At 52.2% G+C, this 18,166-nt stretch overlaps 1 long non-coding RNA gene across 1 annotated transcript in view; it reads left to right on the top strand.

Annotated features, from left to right (window-relative positions):
* The window catches only part of LOC144955388 (uncharacterized), a 20,116-nt gene extending 2,715 nt beyond the window's left edge, over positions 1-17,401 (top strand). The window contains exons 2-4 of the long non-coding RNA XR_013641634.1: positions 3,466-3,522; positions 9,192-9,296; positions 17,310-17,401. This is a non-coding gene — a long non-coding RNA (uncharacterized LOC144955388). The remainder of the gene's footprint in view (positions 1-3,465; positions 3,523-9,191; positions 9,297-17,309) is intronic.
* Positions 17,402-18,166: the final 765 nt, after the last annotated feature.

Here is an 18,166-nt window from a genome sequence, read left to right as displayed (position 1 = left end):
CACAGAGACCCACAGACTCACCACACAGAGACCTACAGACTCACCACACAGAGACCCACAGACTCACTCACACAGAGACCCACAGACTCACCACACAGAGACCCACAGACTCACTCACACAGAGACCCACAGACTCACTCACACAGAGACCCACAGACTCACCACACAGAGACCCACAGACTCACTCACACAGAGACACACAGACTCACCACACAGAGACCCACAGACTCACTCACACAGAGACCCACAGACTCACCACACAGAGACCCACAGACTCACCACACAGAGACCCACAGACTCACCACACAGAGACCCACAGACTCACTCACACAGAGACCCACAGACTCACTCACACAGAGACCCACAGACTCACTCACACAGAGACCCACAGACTCACCACACAGAGACCCACAGACTCACTCACACAGAGACCCACAGACTCACCACACAGAGACCCACAGACTCACTCACACAGAGACCCACAGACTCACCACACAGAGACCCACAGACTCACTCACACAGAGACCCACAGACTCACCACACAGAGACCCACAGACTCACTCACACAGAGACCCACAGACTCACCACACAGAGACCCACAGACTCACTCACACAGAGACCCACAGAGACTCACAGAGACCCACAGACTCACTCACACAGAGACCCACAGACTCACTCACACAGAGACCCACAGACTCACAGAGACCCACAGACTCACTCACACAGAGACTCACAGACTCACTCACACAGAGACCCACAGACTCACCACACAGAGACCCACAGACTCACCACACAGAGACCCACAGACTCACTCACACAGAGACCCACAGACTCACTCACACAGAGACCCACAGACTCACTCACACAGAGACCCACAGACTCACCACACAGAGACCCACAGACTCACTCACACAGAGACCCACAGACTCACCACACAGAGACCCACAGACTCACTCACACAGAGACCCACAGACTCACCACACAGAGACCCACAGACTCACTCACACAGAGACCCACAGACTCACCACACAGAGACCCACAGACTCACTCACACAGAGACCCACAGACTCACCACACAGAGACCCACAGACTCACTCACACAGAGACCCACAGACTCACCACACAGAGACCCACAGACTCACTCACACAGAGACCCACAGAGACTCACAGAGACCCACAGACTCACTCACACAGAGACCCACAGACTCACTCACACAGAGACCCACAGACTCACAGAGACCCACAGACTCACTCACACAGAGACTCACAGACTCACTCACACAGAGACCCACAGACTCACCACACAGAGACCCACAGACTCACTCACACAGAGACCCACAGACTCACTCACACAGAGACCCACAGACTCACTCACACAGAGAGCCACAGACTCACTCACACAGACTCACTCACACAGAGACCCACAGACTCACTCACACAGAGACCCACAGACTCACTCACGCAGAGACCCACAGACTCACTCACACAGAGACCCACAGACTCACCACACAGAGACCCACAGACTCACTCACACAGAGACCCACAGACTCACCACACAGAGACCCACAGACTCACTCACACAGAGACCCACAGACTCACCACACAGAGACCCACAGACTCACTCACACAGAGACCCACAGACTCACCACACAGAGACCCACAGACTCACTCACACAGAGACCCACAGACTCACCACACAGAGACCCACAGACTCACTCACACAGAGACCCACAGAGACTCACAGAGACCCACAGACTCACTCACACAGAGACCCACAGACTCACTCACACAGAGACCCACAGACTCACAGAGACCCACAGACTCACTCACACAGAGACTCACAGACTCACTCACACAGAGACCCACAGACTCACCACACAGAGACCCACAGACTCACCACACAGAGACCCACAGACTCACTCACACAGAGACCCACAGACTCACTCACACAGAGACCCACAGACTCACTCACACAGAGACCCACAGACTCACCACACAGAGACCCACAGACTCACTCACACAGAGACCCACAGACTCACCACACAGAGACCCACAGACTCACTCACACAGAGACCCACAGACTCACCACACAGAGACCCACAGACTCACTCACACAGAGACCCACAGACTCACCACACAGAGACCCACAGACTCACTCACACAGAGACCCACAGACTCACCACACAGAGACCCACAGACTCACTCACACAGAGACCCACAGACTCACCACACAGAGACCCACAGACTCACTCACACAGAGACCCACAGAGACTCACAGAGACCCACAGACTCACTCACACAGAGACCCACAGACTCACTCACACAGAGACCCACAGACTCACAGAGACCCACAGACTCACTCACACAGAGACTCACAGACTCACTCACACAGAGACCCACAGACTCACCACACAGAGACCCACAGACTCACTCACACAGAGACCCACAGACTCACTCACACAGAGACCCACAGACTCACTCACACAGAGAGCCACAGACTCACTCACACAGACTCACTCACACAGAGACCCACAGACTCACTCACACAGAGACCCACAGACTCACTCACGCAGAGACCCACAGACTCACTCACACAGAGACCCACAGACTCACAGAGACCCACAGACTCACTCACACAGAGACTCACAGACTCACTCACACAGAGACCCACAGACTCACTCACAGAGACCCACAGACTCACTCACACAGAGACCCACAGACTCACTCACAGAGACCCACAGACTCACTCACACAGAGACTCACAGACTCACTCACACAGAGACCCACAGACTCACTCACAGAGACCCACAGACTCACTCACACAGAGACCCACAGACTCACTCACACAGAGACCCACAGACTCACTCACACAGAGACCCACAGACTCACTCACACAGAGACCCACAGACTCACTCACACAGAGACCCACAGACTCACAGAGACCCACAGACTCACTCACACAGAGACCCACAGACTGCTGATGATAATGCTGATAATGATGCTGATGATGTTGATACTGATGATGATGCTGATGATAATGCTGATAATGATGCTACTGATGATGATGCTGATGATGTTGATACTGATGATGATGCTGATGATGATGCTGATGATGATGCTACTGATGATGATGCTGATGATGATGATGCTGATGATGATGCTGATGATGTTGATACTGATGATGATGCTGATGATGATGCTGATGATGATGCTACTGATGATGATGCTGATGATGATGATGCTGATGATGATACTGATGATGATGCTACTGATGATGCTGCTACTGATGATGATGATGCTGCTGCTGCTGCTGATGATGATGATGATGCTGATGATGATGCTACTGATGATGATGATGTTGATGATGATGCTGCTGATGATGATGATGATTCTGCTACTGATGATGATGCTGATGATGATGCTGATGATGATGCTGATGATGATTGCTATTCAACTTTGTCCCAGGATGACTGCAGCATTGAGTCTGAGATCCCAGTGGGAGATACAGACTCACATCCCGTGGTGAACAGAGACTCACTCACTCACTCACAGACTCACTCACTCACTCACAGACTCACTCACTCACTCACAGACTCACTCACTCACTCACAGACTCACTCACTCACTCACTCACAGACTCACTCACTCACTCACAGACTCACTCACTCACTCACAGACTCACTCACTCACTCACAGACTCACTCACTCACTCACTCACAGACTCACTCACTCACTCACAGACTCACTCACTCACTCACAGACTCACTCACTCACTCACAGACTCACTCACTCACTCACAGACTCACTCACTCACAGACTCACTCACTCACTCACAGACTCACTCACTCACTCACAGACTCACTCACTCACTCACAGACTCACTCACTCACAGACTCACTCACTCACTCACAGACTCACTCACTCACTCACAGACTCACTCACTCACAGACTCACTCACTCACAGACTCACTCACTCACTCACTCACAGACTCACTCACAGACTCACTCACTCACTCACTCACACACTCACTCACTCACAGACTCACTCACTCACTCACAGACTCACTCACTCACAGACTCACTCACTCACAGACTCACTCACTCACTCACAGACTCACTCACTCACTCACAGACTCACTCACAGACTCACTCACTCACTCACACACTCACTCACTCACAGACTCACTCACTCACTCACAGACTCACTCACTCACAGACTCACTCACTCACAGACTCACTCACTCACTCACTCACAGACTCACTCACAGACTCACTCACTCACAGACTCACTCACTCACAGACTCACTCACTCACTCACAGACTCACTCACTCACTCACAGACTCACTCACTCACTCACAGACTCACTCACTCACAGACTCACTCACTCACTCACAGACTCACTCACTCACTCACAGACTCACTCACTCACAGACTCACTCACTCACTCACTCACAGACTCACTCACTCACAGACTCACTCACTCACTCACAGACTCACTCACTCACTCACTCACTCACAGACTCACTCACTCACAGACTCACTCACTCACTCACAGACTCACTCACTCACTCACAGACTCACTCACTCACTCACAGACTCACTCACTCACAGACTCACTCACTCACAGACTCACTCACTCACAGACTCACTCACTCACTCACAGACTCACTCACTCACTCACTCACAGACTCACTCACTCACAGACTCACTCACTCACTCACAGACTCACTCACTCACAGACTCACTCACTCACAGACTCACTCACTCACTCAGAGACTCACTCACTCACAGACTCACTCACTCACAGACTCACTCACTCACTCACAGACTCACTCACTCACTCACTCACAGACTCACTCACTCACAGACTCACTCACAGACTCACTCACTCACTCACAGACTCACTCACTCACTCACAGACTCACTCACTCACTCACAGACTCACTCACTCACTCACAGACTCACTCACTCACTCACAGACTCACTCACTCACTCACAGACTCACTCACAGACTCACTCACTCACTCACAGACTCACTCACAGACTCACTCACAGACTCACTCACTCACTCACAGACTCACTCACAGACTCACTCACTCACTCACAGACTCACTCACTCACTCACAGACTCACTCACTCACTCACAGACTCACTCACTCACTCACAGACTCACTCACTCACTCACAGACTCACTCACTCACAGACTCACTCACTCACTCACAGACTCACTCACTCACTCACAGACTCACTCACTCACTCACAGACTCACTCACTCACTCACAGACTCACTCACTCACTCACAGACTCACTCACAGACTCACTCACTCACAGACTCACATCCAGTGGTGAACAGAGACTCACTCACTCACTCACAGACTCACTCACTCACTCACAGACTCACTCACAGACTCACTCACAGACTCACTCACAGACTCACTCACTCACAGACTCACTCACTCACTCACAGACTCACTCACTCACTCACAGACTCACTCACAGACTCACTCACTCACTCACAGACTCACTCACTCACTCACAGACTCACTCACAGACTCACTCACTCACAGACTCACTCACTCACTCACAGACTCACTCACTCACTCACAGACTCACTCACTCACTCACAGACTCACTCACTCACAGACTCACTCACAGACTCACTCACAGACTCACTCACTCACAGACTCACTCACAGACTCACTCACTCACAGACTCACTCACTCACTCACAGACTCACTCACTCACTCACAGACTCACTCACTCACTCACAGACTCACTCACTCACAGACTCACTCACTCACTCACAGACTCACTCACTCACTCACAGACTCACTCACTCACTCACAGACTCACTCACTCACTCACAGACTCACTCACTCACTCACAGACTCACTCACTCACTCACAGACTCACTCACAGACTCACTCACTCACAGACTCACTCACTCACTCACAGACTCACTCACTCACAGACTCACTCACAGACTCACTCACTCACTCACAGACTCACTCACTCACTCACAGACTCACTCACTCACTCACAGACTCACTCACAGACTCACTCACTCACAGACTCACTCACAGACTCACTCACTCACTCACTCACAGACTCACTCACAGACTCACTCACTCACAGACTCACTCACAGACTCACTCACTCACTCACAGACTCACTCACTCACAGACTCACTCACTCACAGACTCACTCACTCACTCATTGACTCACTCACTCACAGACTCACTCACTCACAGACTCACTCACAGACTCACTCACAGACTCACTCACAGACTCACTCACTCACAGACTCACTCACAGACTCACTCACTCACTCACAGACTCACTCACTCACAGACTCACTCACTCACTCACAGACTCACTCACTCACAGACTCACTCACTCATTCACTCACACACTCACTCACTCACAGACTCACTCACTCACAGACTCACTCACTCACAGACTCACTCACTCACAGACTCACTCACTCACAGACTCACTCACAGACTCACTCACAGACTCACTCACAGACTCACTCACTCACAGACTCACTCACTCACTCACAGACTCACTCACTCACACACAGACTCACTCACAGACTCACTCACTCACTCACAGACTCACTCACTCACTCACAGACTCACTCACAGACTCACTCACTCACAGACTCACTCACTCACTCACAGACTCACTCACTCACTCACAGACTCACTCACTCACTCACAGACTCACTCACTCACAGACTCACTCACAGACTCACTCACAGACTCACTCACTCACAGATTCACTCACAGACTCACTCACTCACAGACTCACTCACTCACTCACAGACTCACTCACTCACTCACAGACTCACTCACTCACTCACAGACTCACTCACTCACAGACTCACTCACTCACTCACAGACTCACTCACTCACTCACAGACTCACTCACTCACTCACAGACTCACTCACTCACTCACAGACTCACTCACTCACTCACAGACTCACTCACTCACTCACAGACTCACTCACAGACTCACTCACTCACTCACAGACTCACTCACTCACTCACAGACTCACTCACTCACAGACTCACTCACAGACTCACTCACTCACTCACAGACTCACTCACTCACTCACAGACTCACTCACTCACTCACAGACTCACTCACAGACTCACTCACTCACAGACTCACTCACAGACTCACTCACTCACTCACTCACAGACTCACTCACAGACTCACTCACTCACAGACTCACTCACAGACTCACTCACTCACTCACAGACTCACTCACTCACAGACTCACTCACTCACAGACTCACTCACTCACTCATTGACTCACTCACTCACAGACTCACTCACTCACAGACTCACTCACAGACTCACTCACAGACTCACTCACAGACTCACTCACTCACAGACTCACTCACAGACTCACTCACTCACTCACAGACTCACTCACTCACAGACTCACTCACTCACTCACAGACTCACTCACTCACAGACTCACTCACTCATTCACTCACACACTCACTCACTCACAGACTCACTCACTCACAGACTCACTCACTCACAGACTCACTCACTCACAGACTCACTCACTCACTCACAGACTCACTCACAGACTCACTCACTCACTCACAGACTCACTCACTCACAGACTCACTCACTCACTCACAGACTCACTCACTCACAGACTCACTCACTCACTTATTCACTCACACACTCACTCACTCACAGACTCACTCACTCACTCACAGACTCACTCACTCACAGACTCACTCACTCACAGACTCACTCACTCACTCACAGACTCACTCACAGACTCACTCACTCACAGACTCACTCACTCACAGACTCACTCACTCACTCACAGACTCACTCACTCACAGACTCACTCACTCACTCACAGACTCACTCACTCACTCACAGACTCACTCACTCACTCACAGACTCACTCACAGACTCACTCACTCACTCACAGACTCACTCACAGACTCACTCACTCACAGACTCACTCACAGATTCAATCACAGACTCACTCACTCACAGACTCACTCACAGACTCACTCACTCACAGACTCATTCACTCACAGACTCACTCACTCACAGACTCACTCACTCACAGACTCACTCACTCACTCACAGACTCACTCACTCACTCAGTCACTCACTCACTCACTCACAGACTCACTCACTCACAGACTCACTCACTCACAGACTCACTCACTCACAGACTCAATCACAGACTCACTCACTCACTCACTCACTCACAGACTCACTCATTCAAAGACTCACTCACTCACTCACTCACAGACTCACTCACTCACAGACTCACACACTCACAGACTCACTCACAGACTCACTCACTCACAGACTCACACACTCACAGACTCACTCACAGACTCACTCACTCACAGACTGACTCACTTACTCACAGACTCACTCACTCACAGACTCACTCACTCACAGACTCACTCACTCACAGACTCACTCACTCAGAGACTCACTCACTCACAGACTCAATCACAGACTCACTCACTCACTCATTCACTCACTCACAGACTCACTCACAGACTCACTCACTCACTCACAGACTCACTCACAGACTCACTCACTCACAGACTCATTCACTCACAGACTCACTCACTCACAGACTCACTCACTCACTCACACACTCACTCACACACTCACTCACACACTCACTCACAGACTCACTCACACACTCACTCACACACTCACTCACATACTCACTCACTCACTCACAGACTCACTCACACACTCACTCACACACTCACTCACACACTCACTCACTCACAGACTCACTCACACACTCACTCACACACTCACTCACACACTCACTCACTCACTCATACACTCACTCATACTCACTCATACTCACTCACAAACTCACTCACTCACTCACAGACTCACTCACACACTCACTCACACACTCACTCACACACTCACTCACACACTCACTCACTCACTCACACACTCACTCACACACTCACTCACACACTCACTCACACACTCACATAGTCACTCACTCACTCACACACTCACTCACTCACTCAGACACTCACTCACTCATACACTCACTCATACACTCACTCACACAAAGCCCCCCCCCCCTCCCACCAAAGCACTTGCCCCTACATCCCGTGAGAGGCTACCTGGGGAACCTTTGCATGTGTCTTTGTGCAGCAATGTGCAGCGGCCGCGTGCCTCCGCTGCCCCCTGGTGGTGCCCGGCAAACAGAGCAAGGCATTGTGGGTAACGGGAACCGTGACCTTGACATCTCTGAAGCAGGTGGGTCAACCCGCTCACCCGCTTAGTCACTCACTTAGTCACTCGCTTAGTCACCCGCTTAGACACTCACTCACTCACTCAGTCACTCAGTCACTCGCTCGCTCAGTCACTCAGTCACTCGCTCGCTCAGTCACTCAGTCAGTCACTCGCTCACTCACTCAGTCAGTCACTCAGTCACTCACTCGCTCACTCAGTCACTCGCTCAGTCACTCACTCAGTCACTCACTCACTCAGTCAGTCACTCAGTCACTCACTCGCTTACTCAGTCATTCACTCAGTCACTCACTCAGTTACTCACTCACTCACTCGCTCAGTCACTCGCTCACTCACTCAGTCAGTCACTCAGTCACTCACTCGCTCACTCAGTCATTCACTCAGTCACTCACTCAGTCACTCACTCACTCAGTCACTCACTCACTCAGTCACTCACTCAGTCACTCAGTCACCCACTCACTCAGTCACTCACTCAGTCACTCACTCGCTCAGTCACTCAGTCACTCACTCAGTCACTCACTCAGTCATTCACTCAGTCACTCACTCAGTCACTCACTCAGTCACTCACTCAGTCATTCACTCAGTCACTCACTCAGTCACTCACTCACTCAGTCACTCACTCAGTCACTCAGTCATTCACTCAGTCACTCACTCAGTCACTCACTCAGTCACTCACTTAGTCACTCACTCAGTCACTCACTCGCTCAGTCACTCAGTCACTCACTCAGTCACTCACAAGCAGAGCAAGGCATTGTGGGTAACGGGCACCGTGACCTTGACCTGCATAAGCAGGTGGGTCAACCCGCTCACCCGCTTAGTCACTCACTTAGTCACTCGCTTAGTCACCCGCTTAGTCACTCACTCACTCGCTTAGTCACTCACTCGCTCACTCACTCAGTCATTCACTCAGTCACTCACTCAGTCACTCACACGCTCAGTCACTCACTCATTCACTCAGTCACTCACTTAGTCACTCACTCAGTCACTCACCCGCTCAGTCACTCACTTAGTCACCCGCTTAGTCACTCGCTTACTCAGTCACTCACACGCTCACTCACTCAGTCACTCACTCACTCAGTCACTCACTCACTCATCACTCGCTTTGTCACTCTCTCAGTCACTCACTCAGTCACTCAGTCACTCACTCAGTCAGTCACTCAGTCATTCGCTCACTCAGTCACTCGCTCACTCAGTCACTCGCTCACTCAGTCACTCGCTCAGTCACTCAGTCACTCACTCAGTCACTCAGTCACTCAGTCACCCGCTCACCCGCTCAGTCACTCACTCAGTCACTCAGTCACTCAGTCACCCGCTCACCTGCTTAGTCACTCACTCAGTCACTCACTCATCACTCGCTCAGTCACTCACTCAGTCACTCACTCGCTCACTCAGTCACTCACTCACTCGCTCACTCACTCACTCAGTCACTCACTCAGGCACTCACTCAGTCACTCACCTGCTCGCTCAGTCACTCACACGCTCACTCACTCAGTCACTCGCTCAGTCACTCACTCGCTTAGTCACTCACTCACTCAGTCACTCAATCAGTCACTCACTCAGTCACTCACTCAGTCACTCACTCGCTCACTCACTCATCACTCAGTCACTCACCCGCTCAGTCACTCACACACTCACTCACTCTTCACTCGCTCAGTCATCACTCGATCAGTCACTCGCTCACTCAGTCACTCACACGCTCACTCACTCATCACTCGCTCATCACTCAGTCACTCACTCAGTCACCCGCTCGCTCAGTCACTCACACGCTCACTCACTCATCACTCGCTCACTCATCACTCGCTCAGTCACTCGCTCACTCAGTCACTCACTCAGTCACTCAGTCACTCACTCAGTCACTCACTTATCACTCGCTCAGTCACTCGCTCACTCAGTTGCTCACTTAGTCACTCACTCAGTTAGTCACTCACCCACTCACTCAGTCACTCAGTCACTCACCCGCACACTCACTCACTCAGTCACTCACCCGCTCATTCAGTCACTTACCCGCTCACTCAGTCACTAACACGCTTACTCAGTCACTCACTCACTCACCCGCTCACTCATCACTCGCTCAGTCAATCACTCAATCACTCGCTCACTTAGTCACTCACACGCTCGCTCACCCACTCACTCACTCAATCACTCACTCAGTCACTCACATGCTCACTCAGTCACTCGCTCACTCAGTCACTCACTCGCTCACTCACTCAGTCATTCGCTCACTCAGTCACTCACTCGGTCACTCAGTCACTCACTCGCTCACTCACTCAGTCACTCGCTCAGTCACTCACTCGCTCACTCACTCAGTCATTCGCTCACTCAGTCACTCACTCGCTCACTCAGTCACTCACTCGCTCACTCACTCAGTCACTCGCTCACTCAGTCACTCACTCGCTCACTCACTCACTCAGTCACTCAGTCACTCACACGCTCACTCAGTCACTCGCTCACTCAGTCACTCACTCGCTCAGTCACTCGCTCAGTCACTCAGTCACTCACTTAGTCACTCACTCAGTCACTCACCCGCTCAGTCACTCACTTAGTCACCCGCTTAGTCACTCGCTCACTCAGTCACTCACACGCTCACTCACTCAGTCACTCACTCACTCAGTCACTCACTCAGTCACTCACTCACTCATCACTCGCTTTGTCACTCACACAGTCACTCACTCAGTCACTCACTCAGTCACTCACTCACTCACTCAGTCAGTCACTCACTCACTCATCACTCGCTTTGTCACTCACTCAGTCACTCACTCAGTCACTCACTCACTCAGTCACTCACTCACTCAGTCACTCACTCAGTCAGTCACTCAGTCATTCGCTCACTCAGTCACTCGCTCACTCAGTCACTCGCTCAGTCACTCAGTCACTCGCTCAGTCACTCAGTCACTCACTCAGTCACCCGCTCACTCAGTCACCCGCTCACCTGCTTAGTCACTCACTCAGTCACTCACTCATCACTCGCTCAGTCACTCACTCAGTCACTCACTCGCTCACTCAGTCACTCACTCACTCGCTCACTCACTCAGTCACTCACTCAGGCACTCACTCAGTCACTCACCTGCTCGCTCAGTCACTCACACGCTCACTCACTCAGTCACTCATTCACTCAGTCACTCAGTCACTCGCTCACTCACTCAGTCACTCGCTCAGTCACTCACTCGCTTAGTCACTCACTCACTCAGTCACTCAATTAGTCACTCACTCAGTCACTCACTCAGTCACTCACTCGCTCACTCACTCATCACTCGCTCAGTCATCACTCGATCAGTCACTCACTCAGTCACTCACTCAGTCACTCACACACTCATCACTCGCTCATCACTCAGTCACTCACTCAGTCACCCGCTCACTCAGTCACTCACTCACTCAGTCACTCACACGCTCACTCACTCATCACTCGCTCATCACTCAGTCACTCGCTCAGTCACCCGCTCGCTCAGTCACTCACTCACTCAGTCACTCACACGCTCACTCACTCATCACTCGCTCATCACTCAGTCACTCACTCAGTCACCCGCTCGCTCAGTCATCACTCGATCAGTCACTCGCTCACTCAGTCACTCACACGCTCACTCACTCATCACTCGCTCAGTCACTCGCTCACTCATCACTCGCTCAGTCACTCGCTCACTCAGTCACTCACTCAGTCACTCAGTCACTCACTCAGTCACTCAGTCACTCACTCAGTCACTCACTCATCACTCGCTCAGTCACTCGCTCACTCAGTTGCTCACTTAGTCACTCACTCAGTTAGTCACTCACCCACTCACTCAGTCACTCAGTCACTCACCCGCACACTCACTCACTCAGTCACTCACCCGCTCATTCAGTCACTTACCCGCTCACTCAGTCACTAACACGCTTACTCAGTCACTCACTCACTCACCCGCTCACTCATCACTCGCTCAGTCAATCACTCAATCACTCGCTCACTTAGTCACTCACACGCTCACTCACACGCTCACTCACTCAATCACTCACTCAGTCACTCACCCGCTCAGTCACTCACTTAGTCACCCGCTTAGTCACTCGCTCACTCAGTCACTCACACGCGCACTCACTCAGTCACTCACTCACTCAGTCACTCACTCAGTCACTCACTCACTCAGTCAGTCACTCACTCACTCATCACTCGCTTTGTCACTCACTCAGTCACTCACTCACTCACTCACTCACTCAGTCAGTCACTCACTCACTCATCACTCGCTTTGTCACTCACTCAGTCACTCACTCAGTCACTCACTCACTCAGTCACTCACTCACTCAGTCACTCACTCAGTCAGTCACTCAGTCATTCGCTCACTCAGTCACTCGCTCACTCAGTCACTCGCTCAGTCACTCAGTCACTCGCTCAGTCACTCAGTCACTCACTCAGTCACCCGCTCACTCAGTCACCCGCTCACCTGCTTAGTCACTCACTCAGTCACTCACTCATCACTCGCTCAGTCACTCACTCAGTCACTCACTCGCTCACTCAGTCACTCACTCACTCGCTCACTCACTCAGTCACTCACTCAGGCACTCACTCAGTCACTCACCTGCTCGCTCAGTCACTCACACGCTCACTCACTCAGTCACTCATTCACTCAGTCACTCAGTCACTCGCTCACTCACTCAGTCACTCGCTCAGTCACTCACTCGCTTAGTCACTCACTCACTCAGTCACTCAATTAGTCACTCACTCAGTCACTCACTCAGTCACTCACTCGCTCACTCACTCATCACTCGCTCAGTCATCACTCGATCAGTCACTCACTCAGTCACTCACTCAGTCACTCACACACTCATCACTCGCTCATCACTCAGTCACTCACTCAGTCACCCGCTCACTCAGTCACTCACTCACTCAGTCACTCACACGCTCACTCACTCATCACTCGCTCATCACTCAGTCACTCGCTCAGTCACCCGCTCGCTCAGTCACTCACTCACTCAGTCACTCACACGCTCACTCACTCATCACTCGCTCATCACTCAGTCACTCACTCAGTCACCCGCTCGCTCAGTCATCACTCGATCAGTCACTCGCTCACTCAGTCACTCACACGCTCACTCACTCATCACTCGCTCAGTCACTCGCTCACTCATCACTCGCTCAGTCACTCGCTCACTCAGTCACTCACTCAGTCACTCAGTCACTCACTCAGTCACTCAGTCACTCACTCAGTCACTCACTCATCACTCGCTCAGTCACTCGCTCACTCAGTTGCTCACTTAGTCACTCACTCAGTTAGTCACTCACCCACTCACTCAGTCACTCAGTCACTCACCCGCACACTCACTCACTCAGTCACTCACCCGCTCATTCAGTCACTTACCCGCTCACTCAGTCACTAACACGCTTACTCAGTCACTCACTCACTCACCCGCTCACTCATCACTCGCTCAGTCAATCACTCAATCACTCGCTCACTTAGTCACTCACACGCTCACTCACACGCTCACTCACTCAATCACTCACTCAGTCACTCACCCGCTCAGTCACTCACTTAGTCACCCGCTTAGTCACTCGCTCACTCAGTCACTCACACGCGCACTCACTCAGTCACTCACTCACTCAGTCACTCACTCAGTCACTCACTCACTCAGTCAGTCACTCACTCACTCATCACTCGCTTTGTCACTCACTCAGTCACTCACTCAGTCACTCACTCACTCAGTCACTCACTCAGTCACTCACTCAGTCACTCACTCAGTCACTCAGTCACTCACTCAGTCACTCAGTCACTCAGTCACTCGCTCACTCAGTCACTCGCTCACTCAGTCACTCGCTCAGTCACTCGCTCAGTCACTCAGTCACTCGCTCAGTCACTCAGTCACTCACTCAGTCACTCGCTCACTCAGTCACCCGCTCACCTGCTTAGTCATTCACTCAGTCACTCACTCATCACTCGCTCAGTCACTCACTCAGTCACTCACTCGCTCACTCAGTCACTCACTCACTCGCTCGCTCACTCACTCACTCAGTCACTCACTCAGGCACTCACTCAGTCACTCACCTGCTCGCTCAGTCACTCACACGCTCACTCACTCAGTCACTCATTCACTCAGTCACTCAGTCACTCGCTCACTCAGTCACTCGCTCAGTCACTCACTCGCTTAGTCACTCACTCACTCAGTCACTCAATCAGTCACTCACTCAGTCACTCACTCAGTCACTCACTCGCTCACTCACTCATCACTCAGTCACTCACCCGCTCAGTCACTCACACACTCACTCACTCTTCATTCGCTCAGTCATCACTCGATCAGTCACTCGCTCACTCAGTCACTCACACGCTCACTCACTCATCACTCGCTCATCACTCAGTCACTCACTCAGTCACCCGCTCGCTCAGTCACTCACACGCTCACTCACTCATCACTCGCTCACTCATCACTCGCTCAGTCACTCGCTCACTCAGTCACTCACTCAGTCACTCAGTCACTCACTCAGTCACTCACTTATCACTCGCTTAGTCACTCGCTCACTCAGTTGCTCACTTAGTCACTCACTCAGTTAGTCACTCACCCACTCACTCAGTCACTCAGTCACTCACCCGCACACTCACTCACTCAGTCACTCACCCGCTCATTCAGTTACTTACCCGCTCACTCAGTCACTAACACGCTTACTCAGTCACTCACTCACTCACCCGCTCACTCATCACTCGCTCAGTCAATCACTCAATCACTCGCTCACTTAGTCACTCACACACTCGCTCACCCACTCACTCACTCAATCACTCACTCAGTCACTCACATGCTCACTCAGTCACTCGCTCACTCAGTCACTCACTCGCTCACTCACTCAGTCATTCGCTCACTCAGTCACTCACTCGGTCACTCAGTCACTCACTCGCTCACTCACTCAGTCACTCGCTCAGTCACTCACTCGCTCACTCACTCAGTCATTCGCTCACTCAGTCACTCACTCGCTCACTCAGTCACTCACTCGCTCACTCACTCAGTCACTCGCTCACTCAGTCACTCACTCGCTCACTCACTCACTCAGTCACTCAGTCACTCACACGCTCACTCAGTCACTCGCTCACTCAGTCACTCACTCGCTCACTCACTCAGTCATTCGCTCACTCAGTCACTCACTCAGTCACTCACACGCTCACTCAGTCACTCGCTCACTCAGTCACTCACTCGCTCACTCACTCAGTCACTCGCTCACTCAGTCACTCACTCGCTCACTCACTCACTCAGTCACTCAGTCACTCACACGCTCACTCAGTCACTCGCTCACTCAGTCACTCACTCGCTCACTCACTCAGTCATTCGCTCACTCAGTCACTCACTCAGTCACTCAGTCACTCACCCGCTCACTCAGTGACTCACTCGCTCACTCACTCAGTCAGTCACTCAGTTACTCACACGCTCACTCAGTCACTCGCTCACCCACTCACTCACCCACTCACTCACCCACTCACTCAGCCACTCACTCACTCACTCAGTCACTCGCTCACCCACTCACTCACCCACTCACTCACCCACTCGCTCAGTCACTCACTCGCTCACTCACTCGCTCACTCAGTCACTCACACGCTCACTCAGTCACTCACTCGCTCACTCACTCAGTCATTCGCTCACTCATTCACTCACTCAGTCACTCAGTCACTCACCCGCTCACTCAGTGACTCACTCGCTCACTCACTCAGTCAGTCACTCAGTCACTCACACGCTCACTCAGTCACTCGCTCACCCACTCACTCACCCACTCACTCAGCCACTCACCCACTCACCCACTCACTCAGCCACCCACTCACCCACTCACCCACGCACTCACTCACTCAGTCACTCGCTCACCCACTCACTCACCCACTCGCTCAGTCACTCGCTCACCCACACACTCAGTCACTCACTCACCCACTCACGCACCCGCTCGCTCACCCACTCGCTCACCCACACACTCAGTCACTCACTCGCTCACTCAGCTCACCCACTCGCCACTAACAGCACTTGCGCCTACAGCCCTGCTAGAGGCTACACGGGGGACCTTTACCTTTGCCTCTGTGCGGTCGACAGTTCAAGAGGATCGCCCCGTTCGTGGTGGACGCCGCCGTGCGGATGAACGGGACTCGGTATTGGAACGTGGACAAGACGCCTCGCCACACGACCTCGGTGAGAGGGTCACATGACCCGGCCACGGTTTTGGGGGGGAAGACACAAATGCGGCCGGGCCTGCTAGAGGCTACCTGGGGGAGCTTTGTCTGTGTGTGTGTGTGTGTAGGTGCTGCTACTGACAGCACTTGCCCCTACAGCCCTGCTAGAGGCTACCTGGGGAAGCTTTGTCTGTGTGTGTGTGTGTGTAGGTGCTGCTGCTAACAGCACTTGCACCTACAGCCTTGCTAGAGGCTACCTGGGGGAGCTTTGTCTGCGTGTGTGTGTGTGTAGGTGCTGCTACTGACAGCACTTGCCCCTATAGCCTGCTAGATGCTACCTGGGGGAGCTTTGTCTGTGTGTGTGTGTGTGTGTAGGTGCTGCTGCTGACAGCACTTGCCCCTACAGCCTGCTAGAGGCTACCTGGGGGAGCTTTGTCTGTGTGTGTGTGTAGGTGCTGCTGCTAACAGCACTTGCCCCTACAGCCCTGCTAGAGGCTACCTGGGGGAGCTTTGTCTGTGTGTGTGTCTGTGTGTAGGTGCTGCTGCTGACAGCACTTGCCCCTACAGCCCTGCTAGAGGCTACCTGGGGGAGCTTTATCTGTGTGTGTGTGTGTAGGTGCTGCTACTGACAGCACTTGCCCCTACAGCCCTGCTAGAGGCTACCTGGGGGAGCTTTGTCTGTGTGTGTGTGTGTGTAGGTGCTGCTGCTAACAGCACTTGCCCCTACAGCCCTGCTAGAGGCTACCTGGGGGAGCTTTGTCTCTGTGTGTGTGTGTGTGT

Source organism: Lampetra fluviatilis, unplaced genomic scaffold (assembly GCF_964198595.1).
Source record: "Lampetra fluviatilis unplaced genomic scaffold, kcLamFluv1.1 SCAFFOLD_1258, whole genome shotgun sequence".
NCBI classification, from domain to species: domain Eukaryota; kingdom Metazoa; phylum Chordata; class Hyperoartia; order Petromyzontiformes; family Petromyzontidae; genus Lampetra; species Lampetra fluviatilis.
The sequence above is the reverse complement of the archived record's forward strand: the minus strand, read 5'-3'. Positions and strand labels throughout refer to the sequence as shown.